The following is a 19,453-nucleotide window of genomic DNA, read 5'->3' as shown; positions in this document are numbered from 1 at the left end:
GCTTCATTCCTCCAGATCTCACAGAAGAGCTTTGGCTGGCTGTTATTTTACACAGACTAGGGTAGCTTTCCTTGTGGATTTTAAAAAATCACCTCTAGGGCGAAGACTGTCCCTGTAGTTCCTCTTCCCTTGTGCTAGACGTATTTACGTCTCACACGTAAATATCATCAAACCTAAGTTATTAATTCCTTCTCAATTAGTTTGAAATCCTCTAGATCCAAAGCTCATCCTTTTTTAATGTTTAGCTTTTTAAATTTTTTTTTAATCTCCTACAACCATAAGAAGTGTGGACTTGGGGACTTCATTCAAAGAGAAATTAAAATCCCACTTTAAGTTGGGAACTGCATGAGGAGCTGCTGTGTTGCATGCACGTCTGAGAAGGTTTCTGTGAGCTGGTAATTGTAGCCAGTGCTGCAGACTGGATCATATGTCCAGGCTGGTATTTCAGCCTCCTCTTAGTGTCCAAAGAGTTTTAATAGGACAAAAGGCCAATTTCAAGTTTGACTATTTCAGTTTACTGCAATCTATGCTCAACACAAAACAAAATTCACTGTGGGGGGTTGTGTCTTCTGTTCAACAAGGGGACAACGTATTTTCATAGTTAAAAATGGACATTTTCAACATGCTTATGTACAAAATAGATAAAATATGTGAGCTAACCTTCAACCTCTTCAGCTTGTCTCCTGTTTCTGTGGAGAGACTCTGCTCCTCTGAAGGGCAGAGGAAGAGCTGTCCATGTTAATGAAGCCTTCCAGGACACTGGCATGGTGTGGACTGATGTAGGTACATTTTCCTTCAAAGCAGGAGCCTATCTCTCAATGTGTTAGAAGTGCACCTTGCCCCGTGTTCTCACTCAGATGAAGGAACCAGAGTTCAGCTGGCACCAGACTCTCCTATTTTGGCTGATAAGGTTTAGTGTAAACAAGTGCAGGTCTCTGAATTATCTGGCATGAGGATCAGTTAGGGGTGCTGGCTTCCTATAGCCTTAATCTAGTTGGCCTAAATGATTTATAAACTGGCAACATGATAAATGTTGTTTTAAGTGGACAAATCACATTGAAGAGGTGTAACTTTCTGTCAGTGTGTAACATGACCGCCTCTCTTAGGGGAAGAATAACAATCACAAAGAGCAGTAAAGGTAACAGGATCACTAGTAGGCATATTCCTTCTCTACAGCATAAATCATTAGAGGGGCACTTCTTTCCTTCCCCTTTGCTTGCCCTTCTTCGTCCTTTCTTCCTTCTTTCCTTTCCTTTTTTTTTTTTTTGGTGCTATTTTCTATAAACCCTCCATTTGATTTGTGCTGCACTTTCTTCATAAATCTATGAAGCTTGTCTCCATCAAGCTGTATTTTCCATTAAAATATGGTTCCCAGGTGATTTTCAATACTATGAAAAACATGTAGCCATAAGTCTTTTACTGATTGTTTATTATCTGTTTAGGTGCTCCTGAGGATTTTGACAGCTAGGACTTGTATCATATGTAATGTAATAAAAGTGGATGTCTTCAGCGTAACAGGGATAGCTGGCCCTTCATTTCTGTTGCCAGGGCTGTATTTGTTTTCTATGTGCTGGTTTGGGTTTTTTAACCTGAAACTTTTGAGTCCACTCCAAATCAGGTCAGTCTAAGCTTTGTGTTTTCTTTGTTATATAGATGAACAAAACCCCCAAAATAAAATCCAAACAAAACACAACAATAATTTTCCTTTTATAAACAGCACAGGAAGCACTAACAACAAAGCTGGCATTTACTGTTGCAGGAGGAGATTTTCTTCTACTGGTTTCTAGTATGGACACATTGTTCCACCTGTGATTGCAGGAAATGCAGCAGGACACTCTGTATGTCTGTCCTGGATATGAGTAAGAAGCATGCTGTGGATAGCAATGTATGAAGCTGCTTAGAAGTAGCTGCTAGAAGTTAATGCTTTGAGAGGCTGGTTTGTGATGATGTTTGTGAAAACTGATAGGAATTCATTAAAATGTCTATCCGTGGGCAAAAGTGCAGATCTTTTGCAGGCAAAGTTACCTCTGGCCTTAAAGGGAACTTTACATTAGGATTACAGGATCAGCCAGTATTTAAGCACTGATTATCTGGTAGAACACAATAAGTCTGGCTGTGGAATAAAACCTTACCTAAACCCCAACAGCATGCTGTGAGTTCAGTTTGTCAAGTCTATGTATTATTACATTTCTTATTATCACAAGAAAAGCCACAGTCATGACAAGGATGAATTTTGCTTAGGAAAGTTTTTCAGGGATGGCCCCATCAGAGAGGGAAGGGAAAGAAGGAACTGTCTTGGAGGTGGGCTAGGAGAACAGAAGTGGACTAGCATGTAGTTGCTGGCTCTGTGGTTAGTAGCAAGGCCAGTCTCATGTGTTGACTCATCATTTCCTCATCAGTGCAACAGGGAAGTATTGATTATCATTATAAACCAGTGCAGGAGTCAGAAGGAAAACAACTAATAATTATTAGGACAATTTGTAATTTAAAGGTCAGCTTTATAGCAAGCAAGCAAAATAATTTACTGTGGTCAGGAAAACTACTCAGCTTGGATTCCAGTGTCTTTATAATATGGAATGTCCTCTCCCTGCCCTGCAGAAATACTGTCCCAATGGTATTCACACAGTGGTTACACAGATTTGATATAACCTTGGGTTTGCATTGTATCTTCTCCAGTTGAACCTCAGAAATGGTTGTCCAATGAGAAACTACCATTTCCTAAATGCTTGGTAAAGCACTTAATTGTGAAAATAACTAGTTTACCTCACATCAATTTGAAAAATTACTCATTAATTTTTGAGGTGCAGCCACCTTCCCTGGAGGACAAAACTACTGATCTCATCTGTACCTAAAACTTGGCTTTGCTTGCTAGCAGGCGTGTCTGACCTGCAAATGAAATTTGGCTTACTGTCTCAGTTTCCTTATAAACAGCCTTGGCTGCACCTTTGGCAGAACACATGATAATTAAACAGTTGTGGCTTGTACTGTACAGGCTGAGCGGAGCTGGCAGGGAAGAGTTTAGATGACTGTCATGCAGCACAGAACAGAGTTTCCCTCTGCTTTTCAGTGACATTTACTAGCAAAGTAAAGTTGAAACTCTCTAAGAGCTATGTGAGCTTAAAGTAGTTCTAGTTTACTTTTCTTTCTTATTATTTCCTTAATATATTGTTATTTAAGCCTAAATTATCTGTGCAGCTGGTAGAGAAATAAGTCAAGATAGAGAACAGAGATTTGAAGGAGCTGAGATCTGAATCAGAACCACTACCTGGGAAATATTTTCTTTACATACAGAAGTTTTAAAGCATCCAGACCTTGTTTAAATATAGTGAATTGTTCAAACCCTCTGGAGGCAATTAACAGCAGACTTCTACCAATGCAAACTGCATTGATAGATGTGCTAGGCATATTTTTCCGTGTTTGAAATTATCTTTGCTCAAAACTGAAATGACTTCAACTGCAACTGCTGAAAACTGATTTTTAGTAGGTTTTTAAAAATATATTTTGTTTTCAAAACAAAGTTTTGTTGGATCTTTATTTCCACTGGACTCTAGCCATTACTAGCTAAATAATTCCATGTGTGGACCTCTTGTTTCTCAATTGTTATCTTCTGCTTTGCTTTTAGTCTGCAGAATTGTCATTCTCTACCCTCAGTCTTGGCTGTAGGGATTTCAGCTTCTGAGATTCAGCCCTCCTTTGTCCACAGTGCCCAAGGAATGTTCCAAGACATAACAGGGAAATTGAACCAGGGTGTCCTGAGTCTTCCCAAAGTGATGTATAGCATGCACAAAGGTTTTTCCAGAAGTTCACTGGTGTCCAAATTTACACCCAATGTACTCTTCCATCCTTAGTATAATATTTTAGCCCTGATTCACTCCTGAAATGAAAACCTCTTAAAGAGCAGAGACCGATGCAGTTAAAATCCTCTGGGTTATGATAATTTAGAGCCAAATGGCCCACTGGTTAATGTCATTTGCCTTATGACCAGTTATTAGGTATTTCCTTATTAAGCAGAAAATCTCTTTTGCCCAGTGTTGTAAACCAACTTAATAGCACTTCATAGCAGTTGGAAAAAGAAAGTTGGGGAAGTAGGGTTCATTTACTGGCCATTTCAGCATTTGAGGCATTCCTTTTATTTCATTTTTAAATGAAAGCTGATAATCAGAATATTTGTGTGACTATTACCTGAGTAAGGACATTAAAACTGGAATATGTAATATCTTTAGTTCTGACACCCTAAAAGGATGTTATTGCTGAACATCTTGATGCTGTTGTTTTGTGGGTTATGAAACTGAACTCACCAGCTTGGGAGAAAGAAAAATCTCAGTCACCAGTTGTCCTACTTGCCCTGATACCCCTTTCCAAGCCAAGCTCTATTTCCTTCTGCATGAGTGCACCAGACTTTCCCAACTGGTTGAAGGGTTCTTGTAGTTCCTGATGGGCTGCACAGATTTGATAATAACTTACTTCATCCAACTTTGAACTATTCTTTTTGAATACTGTGATTATATGCCCTGTGCTGTTCCTCTTGGCTGTTCTGGGAAATTATCATTCTCATCTTTCCCAACCCCAGGTCACTTATTCCCCTTTTTTCCTTGACATGAAGGATAATTGCTCTATACTTTGGGTGTTTGCATGCAGCATTCAGTACATATTTACCAATTAGATGGCAGCCTTCTTTTCCTAGCTGAGCTGAGGGCTTTCAGCCTCCTGTCATAGACTATGTTCTTCATGCCCCTCAGCTTCCTACTTTTCTTTTTTCTACTCCTGTTTCAGTTTGAATCTGCCTTAATTCTGGTGCCCTTGGTGGGGAGATCCATACCCAATTCTCCAGACCATGTAGCAGAGAGACTTGGCCCATTTTTCCACGACTGACATGCCTTGACTCATATTCTAGGATTTTGTTTTGTTTTTTTATGTCCACATCAGCAAGCTTGCTTGCCATCTTATGAAAGATAAATATGCCCAGGTCACTGTCAGCTGAGATGTTTGCACTTCACTGCAAAGTTATTACTGTTATTTGTCCCTAAAAGCATTAATTTTTTACACTGTTGGGTTTTTTACCACAATTTCCAAATCTCTAACTCATCCCTTTGTTTTTGTGGAAGTCATCTGGCCTTGCCTGGGCACTGACAAAGCCTCCCTTGGGCTGGAGCAGAGTTCCACTCTCACCTTTGCAGTCTGCATTTAGAAGAATCGATTCATTGCCTCCAGTGACTGTGGTCTGCAGTGAGACAGCAAATGTGTGGCCAGAGGATGTTCCAAGTCTCTGTAACTGGTCATGAGCACAAGCACAGGCACTTCCAGCTCCTTGTGGCCATTTCCCAGCAGCAGCTGTAGCTAATACACTCTCACAGTGGCTGTAAAAGAGTCCTGGACTAATCTATCTGATGGAATAGGATGAGTTTCAACTGCTAAGCCCTCCCTCCTGAGGCCAAATTCTTTAAAGTAAAATCTGATGCAGATCCTTATCCTAGCACTGTCAATAATGTTTTCAGAGCACGTCACCTCTTTTTCCTTTCAAAGGTAGTTTATTAATTTACTGATCTTTCCAAGTCAGATAGCAGTTAATATACCCTATTGTGTGAATTGGATGGAGTTAATTTAATAATAAATAGTACCAAGTTTAGTTTAAAATTTACATTAGTATTACCAGTAACAGCATTCAAAAGTCATAACTAGGAGTCCTCTTCTCCATACAAACACAGTAAAATGAAGAATTTAGTTACAAACTTCCCAAAAATTAAAGCTGCAATTCTTTTCTGTGTGTCTTCCGACTCTGAAGATTTAATGTTTCAGTCTTTTCTCCACTACTGTGATGCCTAACAACAGCTCCCTTTGTTGAAATGTTTTTATTTAAAGTCACTTAGCTACAGGGCTTGAAACATTTCAACAAAGTTGAACCAATAAAATCCAAGATGATGCAGTAAAAAACATGAAATATTACTTCTCCCTTCAAAAAAAAAAAAAAAAAAAAAAAAAAATTGGTCTTTGCATAGGTAGATCCAGAAATATTTTTCTGTTTGGTCATAGCAAGAAATAAAGCTATTTCCCCAGGTGGTGATGCCTCTGAGAAATGTGTGGAGTGCTGCTCAGTAAGAAGTTGACCTGCTTGGCTCCAAACCTTTGAAATGAGGGTTTAGTGCTGCAAAGGGGGCCATGCACATGGGCACTACCACAAACACGCAGCTGAGACTCCAGGGTTGGCTTTAAAAAAGAAGATGTGGCCTTGCTTGTGGCAGGACTGTGGTTTCCATCATCCAGAATCACAGGCTTTTGCATTCCTTATTGTATTTATGAAAATTATTTGATGCTGTGAATAATTCAGGAAATTTCAAGATTATGGGGCTGCCTTTTTAATCTTGTGTTTTGTTTTGCTTTTAAACACATTCGTTTTCAAACTTGTGGTTTCCAAATGGCTACAACTGTCATTTCTCTCAGGCATAACTCAATTAAGGAAAATCTCATGACACTTCATATTTTTTGGTTTATATGTAGAAATTCCCTGTCAAGAATAATAACATTTTCTAGTTGTGAGTTCTTGGGTTTGCAATCTTGGAATGTGTTTTCTATGGGTCCTCATAATTTTTCATGCTAGGGTGAACATTCTTGGTTTGTACTTTGAATATTTGATACAACAAATATACAAAAAACACTTGAAAAGTTAATAAGCATAAAAATGGGAATTAATTTTACAAGGAATTTCCAAGTACTTTTGCAGCACTGGCTCTTGCACATCTTTTGCCTGAAGAATTGGTCTTCCTTTAAACATTCACATTTTAGCAGCTGGATTCATTATTGTACCAACTATCAACAGCCAAGGGATATGGCCTTTATCAAATTTAATAAACCTTTGAGGACTGCAGAAAGAATACACTTGTCTTTAAAGATCAGCCTGTCCAAATGAAAACTAAACAGAAACTCAGATCAAATTCTTGCTTGTGGATGCATTGTGAAAGCCAGCTGTTCAGTGTTTTGCAATAGAAATTAGTAATTTTAACAAAGCATTATACTTCTTTTGATGGCCTATAATGTTTATTCTCTGTCTTGTTTTTTTATTTTTCTCTTTTTTTTCATTCTCCTTTGACATGGAGATCAGAATCTGGCCTATGTGTTGTAATATGCTAAAAGAAGTATACAAATATAAGCGTGTCTAAATATGTGAATACAAGTTAGGCTATTAATTCAAAGTGCCTTGCCATGTTTATTAATGTTCTGTGTTATGAGATTAAAGCTATAATTTAGAGTTACAGGAATTATAAACAACTCTTTAGCAAGTCATATACTAACCATAATAACTTTTACAGGGTGGAGTGTAATTTATTCAACATTGTAAGGAAAAATAAGGTAAATGAGTTAGTTTAGGGGTGGGGCAGCAGCAAACTGCTTGTGGAGACTCTTACTCCCTGAGGTGATAGAGGTTAAATGCATTACAGAGCTTATAGGCTGGCTCCCTGGAGAGAAAGGGGGGCAGACATTTCTAGCTGACATGTCAAGGACACCACACATTTGCCCTTCTGACTAATGGCACGATACTGAGCTGATAGCAAGGCTGCAGCAGCAATTTTCAGAGAGAAAAATGGAACACAATAGGTGGCTCCTAATTAGAGAGGAGGGCAAGATGCTGGCACAGTCTTAGTGTTTAAGGGGTCCACTAACTGAAGGCACAGTGAGCCTGAGACCACTAATACAAACTTGGAATATTATTACAGTATTATTGGCCAAGAAGGCAGTTTTGGTGAAGTGTCCACAAAGAAGCCTTCTCCAGTATAACTTTTGTAAGGAAAGTCTGGGCATTAAACTTAGGCCAGGTCCTTCACCACTGAACAGAGTCTTCTGCTTCAACTGGTTGCTTAAATGGGTTGTCTCTCAAGTTTCCACTCTAATTCACTAGTTTTACTTAAAGAGCAGCAGGACAGATACATAGAAACAGGAGGGAGGGATACACTGCAGTGATGGAGGGGGATGTGTCAGTGGATATGCACATGAAAGAAGATGCCTGGGGAGTGGCAGGATTACTGTGTGAAGGAGAGAAAGTTGTAAGGAGATTAGAGTATAGAAGGGAGTAAAGGGAAGACTCAAAGTAGGCAGGTAGAAGTGCAAGGAGGGAAGGAAAATGAGGAAGGAGGGGTCCTAGTTGATCTCAGTGTCACAACTCAAACCAAGAGCTATTTCACATTAAATTTGGGAACTCCTGACTCTTTAAAAAAACACCCAAACCACCAAACAACACCACTTGTGTTGCAGAGATCTTTTAGCTAGCAGATGCTGTATAGTAACATATTAATGAGGCTTGGACCTGGTAAAACACAGCAAGCCAAAGCTGTGATTCTTACTTGTAATGCTATTTTGCTGCAGCTTTAAATTTTTAAATCTTTAAATTTAAATGGTTTAAATCTCATCAGAAAGTTATTGTTTCTTTTAATGTCCTTTTAACATCACTCTTCATGAAAGACCCAGACACAGAGGGGACTACATAGGTAAGCAGATAGTCCTGAATGTGAAACCATGTGTTAGGGGAGCAATATTGCTGCTAGATGAAAAATCTCTTGAGAAGTTTTAGACATTGTCCTGAAGAGCTTGGTGAGAAAATGAAAGCAACATGAGAACAAGAAGGACTAAAAGAAGACCATCACCATTCCAGTATTTTCTGCTGTGCTGAGTCAGACCTTTTGACAAAGGAAATGAGAAACTGAAGGTGTGGGTTTTACATGTTGGTTAGAATGGGTTTTGAGCTTAGCTGCTTGGTAGCAGAGATGTGCAAATGTTGCAATAGATCACACTGAAAGGTAGGTGGAAGGAAATGTTCCATTGATTAGGGTACATGGCATACAGAGAGCAACAAAAAGCACATATCTACTGCTCCTCTGCCAGGCTCTTGCCTTTCCAGCAACCTCTCTTGCCCAACCAGCCTCAAGAATGCACACTCCCTTAATCCTCTGCTGGGAGGTTTGGGGCTTGGTGGAAGAAAGGACCTTCAGCAGCAGGAGGGAGGGTTGTTTGGAGAATGAAATTCACTAAACTCCAACCTCCAAGTGAACCTGCTGGGACTGATTTGCTGCCAGCCCCTGGGAACAAAACTGCAGCACTCAGTTCCTGAATCCCATCAGCTGCCGCAGCCTGGAGGGTTCACACTGCTCTATCTGGCACCTCTTCCCATGTCAGAACAAGGCATTGTGTGTGTGATTTCAACATGCTTCTGGTTTTGTTCTAACTGCCAAGAAACACTAGTTGCATTATTATGAAATGATTGAGGAGTATTTGCTCATACAAATTATTTGTTTTAAGAGTTTAGTAATTAAATGTCAACACAGAGTGTTGGTGTCTGAAAAGCTCTTGTGTGAAAGCCCTGCTCTAACTTGAAACTACAATACACTGTTTCTGTTCTCTCAAAACAGATTTGTTTGAAACACCCTATTTGGTAGAATGCATCTTGCTGTAACACGCATGGTCTTTGGCCTTCAAAGACACCCTTGTGCAAAGGGCGTGTTGCATTAATTTGTTCAGCCAATTTAGGGTGTGTGGCATTAATTTGTTTGGCCAATTTGTTTAGAATCTGGCAGGGCATAGGCACCCAGTGCAATGTCTGTGCATAATGCCTGTGTCATCTCTACAGCAGATCTCAAGAGCAAGAGATTTACTGCGTGATGCCGGCCACACCTTGAGCTGCTGCAGGGGAACAAAGGCAGGAACCGAAGCAGCACGGTGCTGGGGGCAAGTATGGAAATGCATTTCATACTTTGAACAACTGGTTTCCACACACAGTGCCGGAGCTGCAGGAGTAAGTGCTGGTATGATTTCACTGCCAGCACTGGCTGTGCTCACCTGGGGCACAGAGGGTGATAATCACACCCACAGTAAGCCCCACTTCACCTCAGTGAGAAGCCACGTACAATTTAGTATGAAATGACTACACTTTGGTGCAGTAGTGTGTAGCTCACTGCAGAATGCTAAAGCCCATCCAGCTTTTGACTTGCACAGAAATAATGTATTTTAATCCATTATAATTTTGTAAGATGCTTCTCTCTCGTTCCTGTTTTCTGTCATGCTCAAGTTGAATGGTCATGTGCTTTCCAAAATATTTCTTTGTAAGGACCAGCTAGTTATAACTAAAAATTGCAAAAGTGAACAAGAACAAATTTAAAAGTAAACAGCTGTTGTTAAAAATGTGAACACTAATTGACTTCAACTACACTAGGTTTTACATTGAATTGTTGATGAAAATCCTTGTTGGTTTCATTGGGTTTGTTTTTTTTTTGGTCTTAACAGGCAATAAGATCTGGCATTAGAGCTGGTGGGAAAGACTGTAACACTTTCTATTTTCCATTAAAATTAATTTTTCAAATGTCTATAACACCAGTTAGCTTACTTCAGAATTCAGGATAAATATTCTGATATTTGTGTTGTGGTTCTGGGAACACATCTATATTCTGAGAAAGACAGGCATTGAGGTTGGTGGCATCATGGAAGACCTTTTGCTTCACTTATGTCAGATTTTTTCACCCTGGGTTCCTACAATGTTGAATTTAACAGAGTAGATAAATGCAAGAAAGGGTACCAGGCCTAGATGTGTATACACAGAGACTTTCTTATACACATTTATATTGTGAGCTGCTGTCAAAGGCTAGAGCAGGCTGAGAATTTTGTGCCATTTATAAAGGTGTCCTTATTCAGTGGTTTAAAAACACATGTGCAAAGTCACCAGGTTTATTCACTGGGCACCCGGGAGTGAGGTGTCACTGAGATGCTGAAGACTGGAACTTGTACTTTCCATGTCACGTATGAAATGCCAAAAAAATCAGGTGTGCAGAAATGCTCCCATTTCCCAGAATAGGACTGTACATTTCAGAGTGTGTTAAGGATACTAATGGATGACCTACAGCGAGCTAAACACTGTGCAATCTAAAGCCAAGGGCTTTATGTCAGGCTTAGAAATTTTTGAATGGTAACACACTTTTCGAAGAGCCTAAAAGTAATTAGCCTTTCACTCCAAGCTGACACACTTATACTTTTAATATCAGGAATAAGTAAAAAGACTGAGGCTTCTAACCTCAAATCCATAGCAGCTTAGGCACTTTCACCTCGCCGGTTTTGTTATGACAGCTCTTTGTTTGGCTGATAGTGAGTGGTGTTTTGAATAGAAGTGCTTTTGCTGTTGCTTTGCCACTTTCCGGTAATAAGGGAGGACTTGGAGGTTATGCAGCAAGGTGCTAATTGACATTAACACTCAAGACAGGAAATGCTGACACAATTTAAAATTAACATCCTGTCAATATACTGCTGACCTGTGTTAAACATGTACTTTGTCAAACTTTCAGAATTAGATTTTAATACAGAAACAGTGTAATGATGGGAGTATTGCTGGTCTTGAGAAAAGTGAATTTAATACAGTGAGAAGTCACTCAACTGTTTTCCATTTAATTTACCTTTTCTCAAACAAGGAAAGTTAAATTTTGCCCCAAAGGGTCAAATATATGTATAAAGCCATCTAAACTAAAAATTGTACTGTATTTGTTCATTTTCAATTACTAAAATAAAGTGTTCTTCTGTTCTTAATTTATTTTAGATGTTCCATTATCAATGACAATGATTCCTGGATATGGATTTTGGATATGGACTGTGACATGTAAGGCATAATGCACCAAACCAAGGTAGTTGAGTAACTTACCTATAAATTAAAATTTTTTAAAAGGCTGACAAAAAAATATACAGCAACAAATCACAAGTTACTTACTTGCCAGTGTGTTATTCGCTCCTTAACTACGGAGCTATGAGGATATTTCCACTTATTTGTGACTCCTGGCATAATGGGAGAAGAAAAAATTGTATCATGGCACTATTTGAGAACAAATAGTTACCAGGTGATGTGATGGTATTTATCAATAGTTATTAAAAGGTACACAAAAACTCTTAAAGCACCGTGCAGCTCTGGGTTGATGCTGTACTCTTCCTTTGGTTTGGAGATGACAAGTACCTAATTTTGTGTAAAACTGTCCCATTGACCCCTCGCACACAAAGCTCTGGTGGCACTGGCAGAGTGGCACACTCACAAACTGTTATGTAGCTTTGAAGAAACAAAGGGTGCTCTTCACTGTTGAGCAAGTCAGAGCCTCTTCTTTGGAAAGGTGGAAGGCACGAGTCAGTGATGCCCATAAGAGAAACAGAGCATGCTGGGTGTGGTCTGGTCTCTGGAGGAGGCTGTTTGCTGAACATTAATCAGAGGTTGTCCCAGGCGTTAGGAACAGCACGAAGAGAGGCACGGAGCCAGGAAAAGGTGACGAGGAAAAAGGAAGCAATTGGAGGAGAAGATTGGGCTGTGTGGAAGGAGGTGGAGCAGGGCAGTTTGAAATGGGAGGTGTTGGTAGGAGCAGACCTGCGCAGGCTCAGGGAGTGTGGAAACGTTTCAGGAAGGTGGTGCAAGCTGCGTATCATTCCTGGCAAACTTTCTCTGAGAAAACAGTAAGTGGGTGGCCTGTTGCTGTATGCTGCTTCCCACTGACAGTTCCTGGGAGTGGGCCAATATTGTGTGTTGCAGTTAAGGTTACAGTGAGACTGGAAAAATATTGGCTGCAGCCCTGGTTCTGCAAATTATTTGCACAGGGCACCTATTTCCATTAATAACAGAGTGCTCTGAAAGGCGACCATCTCAGTTTGAGTGTGTGAAAAGGGGGAAGGTGCTCCCACAGGGAGACACTGGTCGAGTGGAAAGGGATTCTTTAGAGCAGCTGCCGCATTAGGTGGAAAATCTCTGAAGCAACATCTATTGGGTGATCTTATCCTGTGTTACAAGGTACTAGTCAGGCATGTAGGAAAACTGTTCTGATCTGGGGAGGAAGAAAATGAAAATTGTAAATGGAATATATATTGGAGACTTGGACTTTTTTTCTGAAATTATTTGGCAAAGGAGTCTCAGAGCAAAATAGTCACCATCAAATGGTCTGTTTTACACAGTTTTAGTTCTTTCTCCCAAAAAATTTCTTATATGCCATTTTTCAGCTGTACAAAAGCCAGAGCAATTTCTCAGTAAGGAGCTCAGCTATCATGGCCACACTGTGCTCTTGGGGAGAAAAAAAATTGCCTTCCACTACAAAATGTTTACATTGGCTGCTGAGGTTTCTCCTGATTTCCTCTGTTGGGAATGAATAATTAGGAAGTGAACTGGGAGGTGAAAAAGGCCTCTATGTGTTTAAGTCTAATGTCACAGCTTTCCAAGGACAAAGCTTTTAATACATAGAAAGGTTTCTCTGTCAAGCAGATGAATTCAATAGCTAAGCAAGACAGCAAGAAGAGGAGTCAAACAAAGCAGAGAATTCCCAGTGGGCAGCTTTGAGTATGCACTTATGACAGGTACTGCATGAAATGGATGCAGAGCACACATATGTGGGACACACAGGCAACACACATAAGGTGTTAATAGTCTTAGCTGATGCCAAGGAAGAAAAAGAGCAGACAGGGTCAGCTACTGTTTCCTGAGCTAAATGTTCTTTTTCTTATGGTGGTCAGAGCCAGGGGTAGTTTTACAATGTGCAAAACATGCACTCGTAATTAAAGTGAAACTCACACTGACAGAGAAAGGGAATGGTGAATGTTGACCTCACATGCTGCATCTGTAGAGCATTTGGGGACACATTCTTTCAGCAGAAGTGATGTTGGCTTCTGAAATTCTTTTTTAATAAAAGGTGAACAGGAATAAAGTTCTGTGTTAATTTGTACACATGACATGAAGCCATTTCTCAGGAGAAGGCAGTGCTGATGGTACTTTGGAATAAAGAACTACTCCTTTATATTTTTTTAATTCTCCATTCTTCTATTTGAAAACAGAGTTTTTACCATTGCATGTAAGCAGTGAAAATGAAAATAGTAAATAGGAGAAAGGAAAACTTATTTTTTCGTTCTGTTTGTTTTCTGCTGTTAAGCTGATCAATACTATGGTCACATAGCTATTTAGGCAGGTAAGTCCCCAATGTACCTTAGTAACACATCCACCCAAGCCTAGCTTGTAATTTCTTTGGACATCTGCCCTTTTAGAAGAGACCTCGAATAGGAGCCACTGAAAACTTTGTCCATTTTCAGATACATCTTGGCTGATATATGTGAGCCTACAGAGAGAAAAGTATGGAATTTCTGCCAGAACCAGTGTGCTACTGACCCTGAGATGGTGGATGGAAAGACAATCCATATGAAAACAGAGGCTCAGATCCTCAACTGTTGAATCATGGCTTGAGCTGCTCTTTTCTGCTTGCCTGGGGGAAGATCTCTCCCCTGGTATTTTGAATTGGAGATTGCTGGGGTAGACATGAAAATCTACCCCCTGCTCCAGCCCTCCTAGAGTTTTTAATCTCATGCACTAACCAAAGAATCAACAAGTATATCATCTTCCTTCCAGAGAGATAAGAGCCTCTAAGAAGCAGAGCACTCTGCCTTCCAACAAACTCATGCATAAAAGGTTAATTTAGAGGCTGAGATATCTGTGTATGTTGGACAAATGGGGAGCTGAAGGGATGCTTTTTATTCCTCCCATTCTCCTAGCCTTGGCCAGTGAGTGCAGATTGAATGTATGACTTTACATTATGGAGCACCTCTCCATCACCCAAGCCTTTGTCAATTCACCAAATGTGACAATTATAGCATTTCAGAGATGAGACTTTCTAATCCTATTACTCATTCATCAACCTGCGGATGATAGCAGAAGCCAGATCGAACAGTGCCAAAAGAGCAGTGAGGAGCCTTCTCCAGTGCTGTGAAACTAGGCTTAGCTCAGGCACAATAGGTGTGTAATTTAAGGTTTTGTTGAGCTGAAATCCAATCACATACTTGACTGGTAGATCACAGAAAGACACAGACAAAAAGAATGAGATAATTCTACCTCACACAAACACTTGAATCCGGCTTTGACTTAATAACAAGTGTGTGATCAACCTTACACTGTTTCTTTCTTTTTTTATTTTTTTATTTTTATTTGAACCTAGAAATGGGATGGCACTGAAATACTTCACCTACTTGGGTGTCAGCCAATAATATGAAGAAAAAAATACCAGAAGGAAATTGAGGTACTTGTTTAGATAAATAAATCTAAAAAGTACAGATGCTCATTATATGAAAGATAATCAGAAAATTTAGCTTCCAGGCTTAGCTCAGTGTTATCTTCTCAGCATCTGGTACCTGTTGCTTTTCAAAGATGGGGAGGATCTAGCAGAAATATGAGGACTACAAAGCTAAACTTGACAATGTGAACATTATTGGCCTCTCCGTCTTGCTACTAATATGCTCCTTTTGCATTGTCCTGTTTCAGACATGGGAGCTCCCTTGTGTGTGTGGGTGCCACGTGCTGCAGCCCTGTGCCACTGCCAGTTACACAACCACACATAGGGGACTGGGAGTGTGGAGGAGAGAACCACTGTCTTTCATGGAAATACAAAAGTGAGTTCATTCTCTTCTGTGGTTAAAGGTGTAGCTTCTCATCAGATAGTGTGGTATTCATATTGGGTTTTGTAGAGAATAGTCTTCAATACAGGTTACTCTAGGAGTGGCCTTTAATATTAACAAAATTAAGTGTAAGGAATGTCAGTTACAAGCTTTGGGAAGAAAGCTCCTTGGAATAGGAACTTCTCCATTTACGTCCATCATCAGTGCTTCCATAAAGTATAGCAGTCCAGCTTCTCTGGCCAAGTCCACTGTCAAAACCAAACTTAAAAAAACACATTTCCATAGGTTTTTTTGGTCATCTCAAGTTCTTTGAACTGACAAATTCAATGGGATTAACTGTACATGGAATTTGGTGCTAGCTTGTAGGTGTCATGGCACTCAGACATGTATAAACCCCAAACTAGAGGAGACATTAAAAACCTGAGAACAAGCCCACTGCTAGAAAAAAAAGGCAAAGTGTTTTAACAACTCAGGCCTGGCAGAGGAACAAGCCCTTTAGTGTAGTGGTGGAGAACATGTGGGGTTTTAAATTCTTCAAATCAAGAAATGCTTTCAAGCCACATTACTTGAATGGATATGTAAGACTCCAAATGCCTTAGACCAAATTACATGTCCAGGGGATCTCTGAGGTGCAGCCAGCTCATGAACATGGGCAGGGTGAAACTCATGTGGAGGGCAGCTGACAGAGCTCCTCTGCAGCCACGGGTAACACCTGCACTGAGCCTGTGCCAAAGCAAAACATCCAATCCCTGGTGTTAGTAATGCAGTGGGTAGGGCAAAAACCCAGAGAGACAAAGAGGAAGGGGAATCTTGGGCATCAAAGGGTTAAATTAAAGTTTGAATATTGGCATTAGTCACAAAATACCAAAATTCAAGCAATGTTTTGCTAATGAAAAAGTAAATAAATTACCAATTTTCAGGATATCAGACTCAGAAGCATACAGAAACAACATCAATTGAAGGATTTTTTTCTTTTTTATTAAGTGAATTAGTGGAGAAAAATCCTACAGTGATGAAACTCATATTTAAACACGACAGAGGGAGATATTTTCAATGGCTCGTAGGAATACAAGGAGATTGAGATATGTTCCAAACACAGGGAAAACAGAGATATCCACAACACAGTATAATCTGAGAAACTCAAATGGGGTTTAATGTGGTTCCCAAACTGCAGAGATCTCATAAACATAGTGATTTCCTTTAGCAGTATAAACTCTGACATTTGACCAGACAATTGCCTTGGGGACATTAGCTAAAATAGCCTCAGCTTTAAAATTGAAATATGAACTTCTAAAGGCTTTGGTAGTTGCTTTCCAGTGACACTGAGACAGCTAACATGACTAGTGGCTGCTGCTGGATATATCAGCATCCCTAATTTAGAAATAGGCTGGAGATTTTGGCTGTTGAGCTGCAGACACCCTGTGATCTGGAAATGTTCTTTCCCTTTGCTTTGCACATGTGGGTAGCTCAGCTGCCTTTCACCAACAAGAAGACAGGTATAGTTTTCACCATCTTTTTTACCTGTCAGGAAGCCAAACATGATTGCCAGGGGTGTGTAGCAGAGTTGGTGTTGGGGTGGTGCTGCAGATGACAACCCCTTACATGGCCTGGGGAGAGCCCCTGCAGGGCAGGACAGAGGCTGCTCTTGCCCTCCATGTTTTGGGGAGGAGGCATCAAGCACTTATGCTTTTAGCTGGCAGGTTTATTATTCCTTTTGCTGGTAGGACACAGTTTGGGTTCCTTTGTGCTGCAGCCTCAGCTCCTGAGGGGCAGCCCACTGGGGAGCATACCCTGAGGGTGAGCAGCAGTTGCCAGGACAAATGCAATTGTTGGTGGTCTCAGGGGGCTGCAAGTGCTCTCTGTGGGAGCTGTTTGATGTTGTTGACCCCAAACTGAATCAGGGAGGGGAAGGAGGAAACTTCATTCAGCATTCTCTGTATAAGTACATCTGCTAATGACCTGTGCCTGCTAAGGTGTAAATGTATGCATGCACTCAGCACTTTGGCAAGTGCCCTCTCTTTATAGACATGCTTGCACACTGTCCTGTGTTTTTATTCAGGATGCTCATTTATGATATTATATTGCTGCAAATTGTTACCCAGATTAACAAAGAGAAAATAAATGCTTTTTGTTGCTGCTGGCTTTTCAATATCCAGGAGCAACTAAAATGCTTTAGACTGTGCAGGTGAGCATTTGCTCACCTGTGTGGGTCCCTGACCCATCTCTCCTTTAGCAACCAAAATCAGCTGTGGGGATAACTATGTGATTTTCCTCCTTTTGTCCAATATAATAAAGACAACAAGGTAAACCAGCTTATGGGTCATGCTTCAGGGTTTTCCAGCCCCTGAGTATTTTGTATTTTGTGCTCTCAGTAGAAAAAGGAAGGACCTCTTTGGTGGTGTGGTCCCTTCAGCCCCATGGGTTCATTCACTGCAGAGGTGCCTGTGCTCTTCTTCAGGACAGCATGAGGTAAGGAGAGTTGGGGGCAAATTTGATCTTCTCCTAACTTCTGAACTCAAAACAACCAGGACAAACATCACTTCTTCCCCCTTGCTCTCTTCCACCCAGCCTTTGCAAACCTGTGGGAGCTGTGGGAGCCCTGGCTGCCTCACTAAAATCCTGCTCTGCAGTAGCCTGTAAAAGGTCAACCTCCACGGGGCAGTGATGGCTGTGTTTGCATCACTCTTTTCTTTTTGCCTTCATACTCTATCCCTTGGTTCCTTGTCAAACTCTAAGAAAAGCTCTTGAGAGCCACAGAACAGGGGCAGCTTTGGCCCCAAAGAAATTTAAGTGCATAATTCTGTCTGAGCAGACCCCAGATCGTTGCTGTCTGCTGCTGTAAAGTGTCAGACTCCACTGCTTGGTGACTAACAGCAGCAACACTTAACAAAGTTGAGTGAGGATGATGGTTAAGCATTTCTCATCCTAAGGAGCTACTATGGCAGCTGCAGAAGGCTCCTACAGTCTGGCTGTGCTCTGAATAACCTCTCTCACTATGGTTCACATTAAAAATTTTGATTATCTGTCAGACTGCTGCTCCCCTTCTCTTCAGTATCAGAGTTGCAACACTCTGTAGAAGTCATTTACTTGCCAGTGGTACCGTTAGCCCTTTGTGAACAATTAAGCTGAGGTCGGAGGTTGTAATAGATCAAATTTGCAGACCATATTAAATTTTATTTTTACTGAAAGGAACTTTTTGTCTCTTTTATCAGGAGGAAAATTAAGCTGTGAACTGGAATTCCATCAGGCTGTCTACTGTAAAGCCCTGTGGCTTTAGAAAAGGGGCAGTAGTGGTCAGAAATGACACTCAAAAGGTAAATTTATTTCTTTTTCATTAAAAAGGATAAGTTATGACCTGTACAGTATATCTTAAAGAAGGAGGGATGTTAACACGGTAAACTGCATTTTTCCATTTCTTTTTAAAAGTCTGATTTTGCCAGGCCAGAGAAGTTCTGGATGGGAGGGACGGGGAAGCCAAGCTACCACTGAAGTTGCAGAGTGTGGCCTTACTCAGCCTCTTGGCCTGCCCCACCACAGAAACTTCTGGTTTTGGTTTTTGGAAGAAATGTAGAAGGTTCTCTCCTGGTCTGAAAACAGCATGGAATTATGAGCTAAATATTCTACCTATCCAATTATAAATGAGCAAGATTGGTTTATGGAAAAGATTTCCTGTTTGATTCTGGAGCTGGAAGTTTCTTGAGGTAAAGTTTTTAAAACTTTTGGAGGCCCACCCTCAGTCTGGGCCTTTTCTCTCACCAAACTCACCAGAAGTTTTCCCCCTTAGAGATTACTTTCCAAAATTTTGTTCAAACTTACTGTGAATTTTTGCCATTTTAAATAATTATCATTTAATAAATGGAAACAATGTTGTTATGAAACCGAACTACAGTGAAACCCTCTGTTGTTCACTTGTTTCCAGAGAATAGAGATTTTGGGATACCTGGTCAGCACCCAGCCAGACTGATGCTGCCTTTCACCTCTCTGGGGCTGTATTCTATAAATTAGATTGTTTAGATTGTCTTCTGGACCT

At 40.4% G+C, this 19,453-nt stretch overlaps 1 long non-coding RNA gene across 1 annotated transcript in view; it reads left to right on the top strand.

The window, feature by feature from the left end:
* The window catches only part of LOC135279341 (uncharacterized), a 52,359-nt gene that overhangs the window by 21,830 nt on the left and 11,076 nt on the right, over positions 1-19,453 (top strand). Inside the window, exons 2-7 of the long non-coding RNA XR_010346612.1 lie at positions 9,614-9,715; positions 11,564-11,648; positions 14,071-15,047; positions 15,290-15,417; positions 17,796-17,892; positions 18,636-18,737. This is a non-coding gene — a long non-coding RNA (uncharacterized LOC135279341). The remainder of the gene's footprint in view (positions 1-9,613; positions 9,716-11,563; positions 11,649-14,070; positions 15,048-15,289; positions 15,418-17,795; positions 17,893-18,635; positions 18,738-19,453) is intronic.

Source organism: Passer domesticus, chromosome 12, assembly GCF_036417665.1.
Source record: "Passer domesticus isolate bPasDom1 chromosome 12, bPasDom1.hap1, whole genome shotgun sequence".
Lineage (NCBI taxonomy): Eukaryota > Metazoa > Chordata > Aves > Passeriformes > Passeridae > Passer > Passer domesticus.
This window is presented reverse-complemented; position numbering and strand designations above follow the sequence as displayed.